Here is a 15570-nt window from a genome sequence, read left to right as displayed (position 1 = left end):
CGGGCTGCACGTGGCAGATACGGAGTCGGGGGGAGCTTAGATAAAGCTCAGGAAGGGGTTCCCCGAAAGGGGACATTTAACAGACCTATTTTATGGCTTGACAAAGGCTGCCCCTTTGATATCTCTTGGTGTAGGACCGTCTCACACTTCGGTGTACATCAGACTCACCGGCAGGAGGTTGAAATGGAATGCTGAGCCCCCACCCCCACCCCGGAGTTTCTAGATCAGCTAGTGTATGTTTATATGTTTTATTTTCTGTATCTTAAGATGTTTTGAAATCTTAAAAACCCTTCTGGCTGGGGAGAGAGCATGTCCCAGGCTAATCAATTCTTAGAGGTAGCAAAGGGCCCAGCTGGGAACACATCTTCCTTTGATATGCAAACTAACTATCCCAGAACCAAACCTCTTCTGTTTGGCTGGGACACCCCAAGAGAAAATGCTTCTGCCTCAATCATCCAAGGCCAGGTACCAGGCAACAAGGGACACCCTATCGCTTAGAGCCCACCAGAATTATTCAAGCTAGCCAGTCCTAAACTGTTTACCCTGCCCTGCCCTGCTTTTCCCACAGAAGCCCGGATGAAGGCCGTGGCCTATGCTCTCGCCTCCCTCCTGCCCCTTCTGCTTCCTGACAATGCTTCCTCACGTGACCCTATGCGGCATGCTTCCTGTTTCTAGAAGATGTGAGTATAATAAACATGTTTTCCTGAACCTCTCCTGTGTCTCTTCTTGTGGCTGCACCTGACTCACCATCACATGAAAGAACATAGTTCAATAGGTCTGGGGTGAGCCCTGAGAATTTGAATTTCCAACAAGTTCGCAGGTGATGCTGACGCTGCTGGCCCACTTTGAGAAGGTGGGTTCAAAGGTAACTGGGGAAGGAAAAGACAAATTTGCATAGGGCCCATGAAACTTCTTGAAAGGAACAGGATCAAGTCACTGATCTCAAGTTCAGTAAGTTGTGATGGACTGAGATGTAATAAACTTAGACATCACTGGTGAGGATGGACACCAAGGTCTCCAAGGGAGAAATCCTGAGGAAAGAAGAGTCTAGACCGGGCTACACAGTATGGTCCCCGTACTGGCATCAGTATCCTGTGGGATGAGGTGCAAATTGTTAGGTCCCATCGAAGGCCCGCTCATCAGAATCTCTGAGGGTGTGGCCCAAAGTCTGTGCTTGAACAGGCTCTGCAGAACTCTAATACTGTGCCCAATAAAATCTGGGAAGCACTAGTCTAGACTGGTCATCCGGCCTTAATGCTGGAGCTCAGGTTATCTTGGTGGCAGAGTGGCTGATTCTGGCACAGAGTGGTACTGTGTCTAGCAACTCTTCCCAGTCCAGCTACTTAGCTGGTGACCTTTGGGGACAGTGGCTGAGCACACGAGTATACACTCATTTGCGGTATATCAGGGGCCCAAGAGTGGAACATCACTGTGCTGGTCTGTGTAGGAACCTGATCAGCAAGGACATCAAAGCAGCCGTGGAAAAGCACCGCTGGACTGTGGGAGACCACTGTCGGAGCATCATGTCATGAGGCAGTGACAGGAGCGTGGACTGGTCAGGCCCTCCAGTTATCTACTCACCCATCCCTTCCCACTTCACAAGCCCTAGGACTTTTCTAACAATTACAAGGGGCAGGAGTTGTGGAGGAAGAAAGGGTCATCGAGAAAGAGATTCCAGACTTCCTGCTAAATTGGGCAGATGGATGCTTAGAGGATTAACTTAAATACTAAAAAATCTGTGACCTGATTTGTACCCTAAGCTGAGGAAGCACATCACACTGGTTATCTTTTGATAAACTTCATATTTTATTTATGTTTCTAACAGAGACTGGTTACTGGTACTTGCAACTGAGAGTTCTGACTAATGGTAACCCGAGGGCGAGGTAAGGAAGGAGGTCTTCTTGTGTGGTGTGCAACCCAGCTTCTTCACCCTGCCCTGAAAGACTGCAGAGTCCATGCACCTGAAGACGATTCCATGAAGGTTTGCTGCAAGAGAGGGTCCAGGCCAGGAGAAGTAAAGATACCCCTCAGTACGAGGGGTGCCCCAGCCTCATCCTGCTTTCGGCACCCACACCCGCTCACATATTCCAAGCCCCCATCTCTGCTTCCATCTTCCACCCTACCCGGATGACAAGTGCCTATGCCTCTTTGAGGACTTGGTTTGGGGACCTTTTCTCAGATTTTCCAGACCTGCCCTGTGATGGTATGGCCATTGCTTCCCAGGCTCCCACTGGACACTATCTGTACTTCTGTCAGAGCACAGACAAGCCTGTTTGCCATACTTTAAATCCTAAAAGGCAAAGATTACCTTGCCTTTGTCTTTAGGTTCAGCCCCTTGCAGGGAGAACAAGACCATTACTACCCAGGTGGAATTTATAATCAGGTACGATTTTTATAAAGTTATCCAAATAAGGAATTAAACCTTGAATGATGAGTCTTAGATGCCTGGTATTTTACCAATTAAACTACCAAGACTTTAGCACCTAATCTGACTAAGAAACACCCCTACCTGGGGAGCTCCCTGTTAGATGGGCGAACCCAGCTCCTGCCCCAGGGAACACCAATCTGGTAGGAGTAACACATCTCTTGCCCTCAGGAAGTTCCCAGTATAATGGGTAAATATATTAGTCATGACACTGTTGCCTGCCACTTATGGGTTCCTTTTCCTGTGGTGGGAAATGTGGCCCCTAGAAGTCCAAGGCTAAATTGTCCTACAGTTCACAGTCCAGTGGGAGAGTCCCATGTCCTAATATCAAGTCTCAGAGAAGGCACTGTGTGGCCTGGCCAGGTGTCCATCCCTTGGTGGGTGGGGCAGGGTGAGGGGGTGGGCTGGTCAGCCCTACCGATGTACACAGAACAGGTTTGCCATAGGAGAGGGCTCTGGTACGGGGGTGGGAGGGTGGACAGGTAAAAACACTGTCCCCCACTGCTGAGGAAGCTAGACACACAGCCACACCCAGCCCAGATCATAGATGTGGGCATGTACAGCAGAAGCAAGGGCAGATCAATACTCCAGAGTGCACTTAAATGCTGAGGGGGAGCCTGGCATTTGAGGTCAGGTGGCGTTAAACAGGGAATGCTTGTAGGGAGAGGTGAATCTTGACTGGGAATCTGAAGAAAGAGGGCAACAAGTCCCTGGGTCAGAGGTGGCAGAGGGGTCCTTTCAGATGCCTGAGAGCTGGGATGGGGTATGTTGGGGGTGTACTCTGAGGAAGGAGAAGACAATCTCTCAGGGGATGCTGGAGATGTGAGGCCCTAGCATTCCCACAAACTGCGCCCAGGTCCTTTGCCCCGTCCTCCCAGTTACAGCATAGGACACTTTCCCTTCCGAGCTTGGAACCGGCTCTTGGGAATCCACAATCTTGGAAGGACTGGAGAGAAAAATGCATAGCTTTAATCCTTCCAAAGGGAGAGATGGGGCAGGCAGGAATTTAAGTCCCATGGAAATTAGGAATAATGGTGGGGGAGGGGGAATTGAGAGAGAGAAACAGAGACAGAGAGGTGTTTAGCTTGTGAAAGGAGCAGAGTATGGGGTGGGAACAAGAACAGGGGCAAGCCTCACTGTTGTCATGGCAACACAGGCAAATCCAACTGTGCTGTAAACACCACTGTGTTCAAGTCTTTTCCTCAGCCAAAGCCCCAGGACACAAAGGACCGGGACAGCAGAGCCCAGCGTATGAGGATCACCCCCAGAGAGCCTGCGCCCGTCATGTCTGGACACTACCCTGGGCCAGGGGTGTGGAGTGGGCAGGATCATCTGCCCTCCTTTCAGAGGTCACTCTCCCCTTGGAACAGAGGGAAGCCCCTCATGCAAAGTACCTTCATCTACAGAAAGCCATCAAATGGTGTAGTTTGTGCACCCGGAATTGTGGGGCTGTGGGGAGCAGAAGAGGTGTGTCCCATCAGGTGGGTACAGATGGTGGCACAGCTCTGCCCACGCATATCCCATGAAGCCCAGGGCTCATCACCAGGACGAGGGATCTGGTGAGGCGTGGCCCTGCTCTGTCCTCCCTGGGTTGGGGCCTGCGGCTCCCGAGGTGGATCCCTTCAGCTGGCCGGAGGAGGGGTGGACTTAGAGGAAGCTCTGCCGAAGCCGGGAAGCTGAGTTTCCCCTCGCTCCCCTATTCTCCCCACGCCTTGTATTTTTTTGTTCCCTGTCCTCTGCTTATCTTCTTGCAGCTCTCATTTTCTTTCCTGCTCCCTCCCTGCCCACCATGCTGCTCTCCCTCTTCCTCTTCCCCTCTCCCTCTGCTTTAGTCTGCCTTTTTTTTTTTTTTAACATCTTTATGGGGGTATAATTGCTTTACAATGGTGTGTTAGTTTCTGCTTTATAACAAAGTGAATCAGTTATACATATACATATGTTCCCACATCTCTTCTCTCTTGGGTCTCCCTCCCTCCCACCGTCCCTATCCCACCCCTCCAGGCGGTCACAAAGCACCGAGCTGATCTCCCTGTGCCATAGTAGATAGCTTCCCACTAGCTATCTACCTTACCTTTGTTAGTGTATATATGTCCATGCCTCTCTCTCGCCCTGTCACCGCTCACCCTTCCCCCTCCCCATAGCCTCAAGTCCGTTCTCCAGTAGGTCTGTGTCTTTATTCCTGTCTTACCCCTAGGTTCTTCATGACATTTTTTTTCTTAAATTCCATATATATGTGTTAGCATACAGTATTTGTCTTTTTCTTTCTGACTTACTTCACTCTGTATGACAGACTCTAGGTCTATCCACCTCATTACAAATAGCTCAATTTCGTTTCTTTTTATGGCTGAGTAATATTCCATTGCATATATGTGCCACATCTTCTTTATCCATTCATCTGATGATGGGCACTTAGGTTGTTTCCATCTCCGGGCTATTGTAAATAGAGCTGCAACGAACATTTTGGTACATTTTTGAATTTTGGTTTTCTCAGTGTATATGTCCAGTAGTGGGATTGCTGGGTCATATGGTAGTTCTATTTGTAGTTTTTTAAGGAACCTCCATACTGTTCTCCATAGTGGCTGAACCAATTCACATTCCCACCAGCAGTGCAAGAGTGTTCCCTTTTCTCCACACCCTCTCCAGCATTTATTGCTTCTAGATTTTTTGATGACGGCCATTCTGACTGGTGTGAGAGGATATCTCATTGTAGTTTTGATTTGCATTTCTCTAATGATTAATGATGTTGAGCATTCTTTCATGTGTTTGTTGGCAGTCTGTATATCTTCTTTGGAGAAATGTCTGTTTAGGTCTTCTGCCCATTTCTGGATTGGGTTGTTTGTTTTTTTGTTATTGAGCTGCATGAGCTGCTTGTAAATTTTGGAGATTAATCCTTTGTCAGTTGCTTCATTTGCAAATATTTTCTCCCATTCTGAGAGTTGTCTTTTGGTCTTGTTTATGGTTTCCTTTGCTGTGCAAAAGCTTTGAAGTTTCATTAGGTCCCATTTGTTTATTTTTGTTTTTATTTCCATTTCTCTAGGAGGTGGGTCAGAAAGGATCTTGCTGTGATTTATGTCATAGAGTGTTCTGCCTATGTTTTCCTCTAAGTTTGATAGTTTCTGGCCTTACATTTAGGTCTTTAATCCATTTTGAGCTTATTTTTGTGTATGGTGTTAGGGAGTGATCTAATCTTGTTCCTTGGGTCGCACTCTTCCCTCTCCCCACCTGCTTTCTCTCTATTTAAATCGATAGGAAGCCAGAAGAGTAGGCGGAAAAACACCACGCTGGGGACAGCAGGGAGGAACGCTTTAGTGTCATCTTCCTGCCGCAGTAGAAACAGAGCAGAGATCCCGGGAGGCATTATCCCGAGGATGCAGGTCACCTACGCACCCCACCCCAAAACCGGCGTCGTGGCCTGGGCGGCAGGAGACCAAGACTTAGCGGAGGAGAGAGGGGCCGCACCCAGTCCCCTCTTCTGTGTCACCACCCTGCAGCTAACTGCGATCCCAGACCCATGGGAAAACTGGAACTTTCCTAAACGTGGTTCACCTTGGGACTAGCACCGCAGAAATCCTAGGTATTCTGCATTCGCAGTTTGGCCAAAGCGGACCGAAAGCCTCGTGGACAGCATCGTGTACTGATGAACATGGGAGGGGCAGGAGGCCCAGGTCTCTGCTGTGGGTGCTCCCAGAGTTGAAGGAACCCCCATGCTAGGCCTCTGCGCCGGAAGGCCCTCCAGCTGGGCCTGGCAGGGAGGATGCGGGTCGGTCTGAACGTCTGATGTGGACAGCTTGGTTGGGAAGACTTTCTCTGGAATTGAAACTAAAGGCCAGTAATGAGGAAGGTCCTTTGATTCCCATTTTGCTAAAATAGAAATACTCCTTAAGTTGTAAACCCACCCAATGAGATGGGGACTATTCCTAATGGCCCGTAAACACATTTCCTGAAGCTTACAGATCCTTATCTTTGAGGGGCAACTACCCACCAAGGAGTCCCCCGACACTGGAGAGCTACACTAGATATAGGATAGCCAAAGTGTGTCCCAGGGTGTCACCCTGCCCCTCATAGAAACTGTTGGCCCAAGAGACCCCTCCAGATGCATGCAGACTTGTATCCAGAGTCATATTTAAGTCTCCAGGGTCCTAGAGTATGGACGAAGGGCAGTGAGGAGAGGGACCGTCATGCAGAGAGCCTTCACTCCTGGTCCAGGGCCCCACACTGTGGGGAAATATGGGATCCTGGGTACGCTGGGCAGCAGAGGTGGTCAAGCATCAATCAACAGCATCTGATGCTTGTGTGTGCATGTGTGTGTGTGTGTGTGTGTGTGTGTGTAAAATGACTGGATCACATATACCACATAGAAAGAGAAAAAGAGAAGATCAGGATAGCAAGCACAAGTGGTGAGAGCATCCTCTCGGTAAGGCCTCATGGAGCACTTAGCTTCTTTCTGGCATTCACCACAGTCTATACCTGCTGATCGTAACAGTGGTTGTGGTTGTTCTAGAATTCTAGACCTTCTAGAGAACTTTGACTTTCCAGAGCTCTTTCTCATCTATTATCTCATTTGATCCTCAAAGCAATTTCATTGGGATCACTCTCCTAACTTCCAAGATAAAAGCTGAACTCAGAGAGGTTAACTGACCTGCCTAAGCTCACACAGCTTATTAGATTCGATAAAGTACTTCCCGGTTGTTTCCAGTGGGTCAGAAATGTCTTATTTCTCGAAAAGAGATGACGAATTGCTTGGTAGCTCACTGGTCTAAAACACATCAGGTCTAACGTTGGTGTAATACAGCTCAGGAAGTTGCCCCTCAGAACATCCTGGGCTTGGGCCAGGGTGGAATGTGTGGGCAGCTGCCTTGCAGGACAAGAGAGTAAGTAAAAAACTAATATGCCTGGGAAAAAGCAACGCCTATAAGACTTGTGTGCTGCACCTCAATGTCAGTTTATTTGCTTATGTGAGTGCACACACATACACACACACACGTCCCCTGGGCGCCCTCTCCCTGGGTGTCCTGGGTGTCCTCTCCCTGCCTACTGGCGTCCTGTGGCCAGGCCTGCTTGAGAGCAGAATCCTCGATCTGAACGAGGGAGCAGCCCTGTCCCTGCTCTCCAGGCTCTCCTCATGGGGGGTGGCTGTACACACACAGTGACTCGACACCGGCAAAGAAAACACAAACAAATGCAGAGGAATAACCCAGCTTCAGGAGCTTTACACAGCCATGCCAGGGCGCGGATAGCAGAAGCAGAGCATAGGACTGGGGGTGCTGAGTCCAGGCAGCTGTGTTTGGGGTTCAGGAACTGACTTTAAGGGTGAGCTCTAGTCGGTACCTAAGTCCTGAGGCCCCTCTACAGACAGTCTGCATTGAGCACAGTTGGGTGGTTGCTTAGACATCCCCAGGTTCTGACCCAGGTCCTTAGGCTCTCACTGGGTCTAGGGCAGGAAGGAAAAGCCGCCAGAGACCAGATACTGTCCCTGCCAAGGGGTAGAGAGGAAGCACTTCCCTAGAGGGCTGGGCCAGCGACCTCCTGTGGCCAGAGAAGCTTGGCTACCTGTCCTGGTCGTGCGGAAACCTGCACTGAGAGCCCATCCTCAGTTCCGTCGGGGGCTCCCTCTCGGCTAGAGTAACTGGCCTTCTGAACAGGCTGGGAGAGAGGCCACTTCGCAAAGGAGGACACTTAAAGGACGCAGCAGGTCACTGAACTCCTGGAGGCCGGGCCTCCCTGCCGTCTTCTTGCAGCTCTTCCTCCCCACAGGCCTCATTTGAGATCTTCTGGAGGTTGATTTAAATCAAGCTTCACAGAAAAACTCCTACCTTGTATCCCTTGGTTTACGTTCCCTAGGCTCATTTCCTGCTTGTACTTTGGACCACAGTGAAAAGATATAAACATCTCTGTGTTTGAAGAACCTCTGAGGAGCCACAGCCGCTCCCTGGCCCTTCTGTGATTGGGGAAAACACTCGGGGTGTCAGGCACCAGCCTTCCCCACTGCCTTGCCCGGGGCCAGGGGAGTTGGGAGAGATGGGGTCCTGTCCTGCTTGGGGAGTGCCAGGAGACCAGGGGGGAGGAAAGCTCCCTGCCCCCCACACCACAGCTGTTTCTGCATTTTATAGCAGGACACCTAATTTATAAGCTGTTTTTACTGCTGTTGTCGAACAGCCACAAACCAAAGAAATAAGTAGCCGGAGGAACACTGTCTCCCCTCTGCCTGGGCCCTCCCAGTCTCTCTGCAGGGTCAGGGCCTCTGTCTGAAGGGCTGGGGAGCTGAGGTGCTCTGTGACAGACCCTCCAAAAGGACCCCCCCAAGCCCCTGTGAGGAGGGAGACACATTCAAGGGGGCTGGTGGGAAACGCGTTGAGAGCTGGCTCCCTGCACTGGACACCTCAGCCTCTCCAGACACATGAGGATGTGCCCAAACCTTGCTGCCTCCTGGCTGAGCATACCTGGACTGCCCTGCCGCCCTTTCTCCCCGGTGCTGCTGGGCACAGAAGTGCCAAGCATGATGTGTGGCAGAAGGAAGGCCGTGATGACATTGTCACCCGGGGCTCCATGCTTCCTGGGGACAGCCCGGCCATGGCTCTGCCCAGCCCCCAGCCCTCAGGGCCCATAGTGACAGCACTTGATTATGGGCACTGTGCCCTCATGGGGAACGATGTCTTCTACAAAATGATACCTTAGACTGCTCTGGGGCCTTCTTATCACGTCTGTTCTGGGCCCATGGTGGGCAGGTGACTGGTACACACAGGGATTAAGCGGTGTGATTCTGGGAGGGAAGGAGCGAGAGCATGTGAAGGAGGCGGCAGGCAGCCAGGAGGGTGCTGAGTGTGAAGGGTGAGGGACCACCCAGGGAGGAGCTGGGAGCACTCCTGTTGGACCCTGGGGAGGAAGGCCGGGGAGCTGGCCACGTCTGACAGCCGCTCTTCTGGGGTGGGTCAAACACAGGATGTGTTTGGTTAGATGTTAAGGCCCCAGCCAGTCTCCCCTGCAGAGAGAAGGGTTAAGGCCTGGCCTCTTCTCCTTAATCACGCTGGACGAGCAGAGGAGAAGGATGGTGTCTCCCGGGGCATCCAGGAGTGTGTCACCCAGCTGAGTATTGAAAACTGAGGTTCCCAGCTAGAGAAGGGGAGACAGCTATTCAAGCCACGGAAAGCTGGGTAGGTCGTGGTTACTCTGTTGCTGAATCCTGTTTGCCATGGCTCAGCACAGATAACAGGCGCAGCCATGGCTCTGAGTCAGGACCACCCTCTCTCTACAGCCACCCAAACCCAAACCACAAGCTCACCTAAACCATTCAGAAATCCCTCTCCCTAGAACTGCCAGCCTAAGCAACTCCCCTGTTCCCATCCTTTGACCCAGACCCAGACAGAGGTCAGATCAGAGCCCCTCCTGCCCAGGCCAGGCTCTCTCTGCTGATGGCAACTGCACTGTGTTCCGCCGGCTGCCCTCACCACGGTCCTTCACTCTTAACCAGCACCACCCTCTACCTTCCTACCCACCTGCCACAGCCCCAGTTAGTCTAGCTTCCATTCAGCAACCTGTGCGGGCCTTCTCTGAGTAAGGAGGATGAGAGGTGCTAGGGAAGGAACCCTGAGGGATACCTCATCCCTGCCCTTGAGGGGCTCACAGGGGAGTAGAAAATCCTGGCACGATAGCAGGAGTGATGCCACAGACCATCTAGCTTGACCACCTCATTGTGAGGCAACTGGGAAAATTTAGTGACTTGTCACAGAGCAAGCTGGTGGCAGAGCAAGGGCTAGACCTCTGTGCTCTTTCCAGAATTATATTGTGATATGTATGGATTTGGTGTCAGACAGACCTGGATCTGACTCCCCGTTCTGCCATTTTCTAGTTGTGTGACCTTTGAAAAATTACCCAACGTGCCTGAACCTTAGGTTCTTCCTGTTTAAAATGAGGGGACAAATGCCTTGCTGACAGGGTTCTCATAACTATCAGGGTACGACGAAGCAAAGTGCAAGGCAATGGAATGAACTCAGCAGATGGTAGCGCACGGGAGGCAAACAGTGGAAGAAGGCAGAACGGTAACGGCAGCGAAGGTGATTGTGTGTTAGGGACTCCTTGTGTACTTTCTCCCATCAATCCTCCAGAGTAAACACCTTTACTTTTCAGGACAGTTGAAGAAAATGAGACTCCGAGAGAGAAAGTAAACTGCCCAAGGTGAGCCAGCTAGCAGGTGGGAGAAGCACCACTGTGGGGTGCACCCTGCAGGCCTGCCTGCGGCTCTCCTGGTCCCTCATATACAATTCCTCTGACTCTCAACCTATGAACATTTACTGAGCCCCGGAGGTTTACAAAACACTCTGGGGATGCAGAGCAGAATAAGGTGGCATCTTTGCCCTCTAGGAACTTAAAGTTTTGGGAGGAAGGACATAAATATAAAAAGACAACTGGTAGTCCAAGTCAATGCCAAATAATTCCCATGTGAATTCTAATCCAGGAGGGATCACAGCGGGTTGGGGTAATCATGGAAGGCTTCACATAGGAAGTAGGCATTCCAGATGGGCCCTGAAGGAGGGAAATGTTCAAGAAAAACAGAAAGGTAGGAACAGACATTCCAAAAGTTGGAACTAGGATGAGCCGATACCTGGAGGCAGGCTGTGTCTCAGTATGGAGAGGGCATACTGAGTCCTGAGTTTGCATACCATCTGTTCATTCACTCATTCATCCCTTTACTCACCCATTTGTTCAACAAATATTTCTTTTCATTGAAGTACAGTTGATTTACAGTGTTGTGTTAATTTCTGCTGTACAGCAAAGTGACTCAGTTAGACATATATATATTCTTTTTCATATTCTTTTCCACAGGATATCGAACATAGCTCCCTGTGCTACACAGTGGGACCTTGTTGTTTATGCATCCTATATATACTAGCTTGCATCTGCTAACCCCAAACTCCCAATCCTTCCCTCCCCTTCCCCCCTCCCCCTTGGCAACCATAAGTCTGTTCTCTAAGTCTGTGAGTCTGTTTCTGTTTCATAATATGTTCATTTGTGTCATATTTTAGATTTCTCAAATAAGTGATATCATATGGTAGTTGTCTTTCTCTGTCTGACTTACTTCACTTAGTATGATAATCTCTAGGTCCATCCATGTTGCTGCAAATGGCATTATTTCATACTTTTTAATGGCTGAGTAATATTCCATTGTATATATGTACCACATCTTCTTCATCCATTCATCTGTCAATGGACATTTATGCTGCTTCCATTTCTTGGCTATTGTAAATAGTGCTGCTATGAACGTTGGGGTCCATGTATCTTTTTTTTTTTTTATCTTTTTTTTTATAAATTTATTTTTTATTTTTGGCTGTGTTGGGTCTTAGTTGCTGCATGCAGGCTTTCTCTAGCTACGGCGAGTGGGGGGGTGGCTAGTCTTCGTTGCAGTGCACGGGCTTCTCATTGTGGTGGCTTCTCTTGTTGCAGAGCAAGGGTTCTAGGCGCATGGGCTTCAGCAGTTGTGGCATGCGGGCTCAGTAGTTGTGGCCGACGGGCTCTAGGTGCGCGGGCTTCAGTAGCTGTGGCACGCGGGCTCGGTAGTTGTGGTGGACGGGCTTAGTTGCTCCGCGGCATGTGGGATCTTCCCGGACCAGGGATCGAACCCGTGCCCCCTGCACTGGCAGGCGGATTCTTAACCACTGCGCCACCAGGAAAGTCCCCATGTATCTTTTGTTTGTTTGTTTGTTTGTTTTTGCGGTACGCAGGCCTCTCACTGCTGTGGCCTCTCCCGTTGCGGAGCACAGGCTCCGGACGCACAGGCTCAGCGGCCATGGCTCACGGGCCCAGCCGCTCCGTGGCATGTGGGATCTTCCCGGACCGGGGCACGAACCCACATCCCCTGCATCGGCAGGTGGACTCTCAACCACTGCGCCACCAGGGAAGCCCCCCATGTATCTTTTGAATTATAGTTTTGTCTGGATATATGCCCAGGAGTGGGTTTGCTAGATCATATGGCAACTCTATTTTTAGTTTTTTGAGGAACCTCCATACTGTTTCCCATTGTGGCTGCACCAGCTTACATTCCCATCAACAGCGTAGGAGGGTTCCCTTTTCTCCACACCCTCTCCAGCACAACAAATATTTCTTGAGCACCTACTCTTTGTCAGGCATTGTGCTAAACCTTGGGGATAGAGAAATGAACAGGGTGTGGATGCTATTCTCAAATAACTCAGTCTAGTTGGCAAGACCAGCAATACAATGTGAAAATAGTAAGGTAGACAAGTTTGAGTGCTAGGGGACCCAGAGGAGTGGTCTTCCATCCATGCCCGTGGAGTCAGGCAAGATTTCTAGAGGAAGTAGTGTCTAAGCTGAAACATGAGGGACACGAATATAGAATGATTTTAAAAACATTCATATTCACCATTATCATAATCGGCATTGTCAAAATAACTTACACTTATTGAGCCCTCACTAAGTACCAGGGGCTAGATAGAGTACTTTACATATATTCTCTTCCACTACTTGTGACATCCCTAGATGCTATTCATTACCCCTATCTAGAGATAAAGAAATGCAGGCTAAGAGTTTTTACAAGGCTTGCCCAAAGTGACATGGCCTGGAAGTGGCAGAGTCAGGATTCAAACTAGGGCAGGTGGGTCTTAACCTTTATGTCCCTAACCATGTACCATACTAGAGGTCAAGAAGAAGCTTAAATCCCATGGCACGCATGTTTGCATACATGTGTACAGGTACGTGTGTGCATGGGTATTGGTTGGGAAGGGTGTTTGTTTAGCCCATTGGAGGATGTTTTCCAGTCTGCCCACAGTACTCCCCAGCATCACTCCAACTGCCCACACCCTTAAGCTCAGACTTCCTGCCCCTGGCCTGGGCTGATCCTTCAGTGTAAACCTGGTGTTCCAAAAGGCCAGAGCACCAACAAGCAAAGGAGCCTCCAGAAGAGACAGAGGCACCTCCTCCTTTTTCCTGAGCTTTCCCCATCCCTTCATTCCCTTTTGAAGAACTGGCCCCAGGAAAAGTAGGGGGCGGGGGCACAGAGCCACAGAGCTGGCTCTGAGTTGTTGCCAGAGCAGCTCAGGTGAAGTCCCACATCTGTTGTCATCAAACTCCTCCAATTAACAAACCAGAACTGTCAATCAGAAATAAATTTATGAAACTCATTCTCCAAAAGAGGTAGCATGGAGTCCCACAGTGGGCTATAGACCAGCTCTGCCATTAACTGTTGCAAGGTCTCAGGGTCTTCACCCACAAAATGAGGGGTTTTGTCCAGGCAAGCCTAGACAGGAGACAGAAAAGGGGGGACATGCACTCCTGGATGATTGTCTACCTTCCTGGGAGCCCCACAAGATCAGGATGCAAAAGATGAGGGTGGGCCTAGATGAGCAGTAAGGAGATGGTGTGCGACCGAGGCAGGACAAGCCTGTGTCTTTCCCTCCGAGAGACTTAGGGTGGGGAGGAAGAACAGAGCTCCTGGGGCTGCTCGTGTGGGGTGGGGTGAGGGTGGTTAAATGAATCAAGTCTTAGGATGGCTCTTTCAGCCCCCCCTACTCTGGACACCCCCTCCCCACGCCCCAGGGCAAGCCACATCTTGTATCCCATGCCAACGGCAGGGTGGAGCCTCCGCTCACCAGGAGCGCACCATGGGTTCAGAAAATGCAGACTTGGCCCCAAAATAAAGTGGCAGAAGAAGCAAGTCCTCCGGCAATTGAACTCGGGATCCTCCTTAAACTTGAAAGTGAAGCTGATTAGGCTTAGAATAATCGAATAAACAAAATATGTTTATACTCCTACTTCACAGGGTAGATAATCCACTTAGAATACAATACCCCAAGAGGAGGCATAGGCTGGAAATAGGTAGAGCTCCCAAACCAGATTATAATGATTCTGGGGAAAATGGATTCATTATAGGTTGAAGGAGAGCTGAAGTATTTTAGCTATATTCCTAATATTTAAGAATGCCAGGAGAATCTGGTACTTCCAAACCTATCCTGAACATCGTGCTAGAGATCAAAGGCAGCTCAGGGGCTGACAAACAGTGGTGACAAAGGGTAGAGGTTTTTTTAAAAAACAAAAACCAAACAACAGGAATTGAACACTGGTATAATCCTCAGACCTTATTCAGATTTCACCAATTTTACACGCACTCCTGTGTGTGTGTGTGTAGGTATGTGTGTAATTCTATGCAATTTTATCTCTCGCATGTGTAGATTCATGTAACCAGCACCACAGTCAAGACGCAGAATTGTTCTATTCACACAGATCCCTCGTGCTGCCCCTTTATGGTCACATCATACCCCTCCTCTCCTCTTAAACCACCCCTCCTCCTCATACCCTGGCAACCACTAATCAGTTCTCCATCTGTACAATTTTGTCATTTTGAGAATGTCATATAAACGAAATCATGCAGCATGTGACCCTTTGAAATTGGCTTTTTTCACTCAACACAACGCCCTGAGAGCCATCCAAGTTGGTGTATGTATCACTAGTTCATTCCTTTTTGTGGCTGAATCGTATTCTACGGTGCAGATGTACCAGATTGTCTAACCATTCACCCATTGAATGACATTTTGGCTGTTTCCACTCTGGGGCTATTACAAATAAAACTGCTATGAACATTCGTGTACAAGATTTTATGCGAACCTAAGTTCTCATTTCTTCGGGACACACGTCTGGGAAGATGACTGCAGGATCATATGGTAAGTATACGTTTAATTTTTAAGAAATGGCAACTGGGGCAAATAAACAGGCACATCTGGGAAGTGCAAGCACCTTCAGCTCGTGGTCAGAGGTGTCCACTAAGTCCAGGCCGGGCCCAGGTGGGAAAGGAACCGATACTTATCGCCCTACAGAGACTGAGACTGCAGCTGACACAGCGGGAAATGGCCAAAAGCAATTGGAAGGAAGAGCTCTCTGGACTCCAAAGCTATCCCAAGCAATCTAGAGAGACCTCAGAAACAAATTTTAAACAGCAAAATAATTCTGGCCTCCAACAAGCCCCTAAACATGCTAGAAAGATGGGCTGCCCAGAATGATTTTCAAGCCATAGCTGTGTCCTGGTAAGTCAGAGCCCTGCAGATGAAGAGCACAAGCAGAAGAGCATACTTGTGGGCTTCCCTGGTGGCGCAGTGGTTGAGAGTCCGCCTGCCGATGCAGGAGACACGGGTTCGTGCCCTGGT

Source organism: Aethalodelphis obliquidens, unplaced genomic scaffold, assembly GCF_003676395.1.
Source record: "Aethalodelphis obliquidens isolate GAN/ISIS:26980383/991018 unplaced genomic scaffold, ASM367639v1 scaffold48, whole genome shotgun sequence".
In the NCBI taxonomy this organism is placed as follows: domain Eukaryota; kingdom Metazoa; phylum Chordata; class Mammalia; order Artiodactyla; family Delphinidae; genus Aethalodelphis; species Aethalodelphis obliquidens.
The sequence above is the reverse complement of the archived record's forward strand: the minus strand, read 5'-3'. Positions refer to the sequence as shown.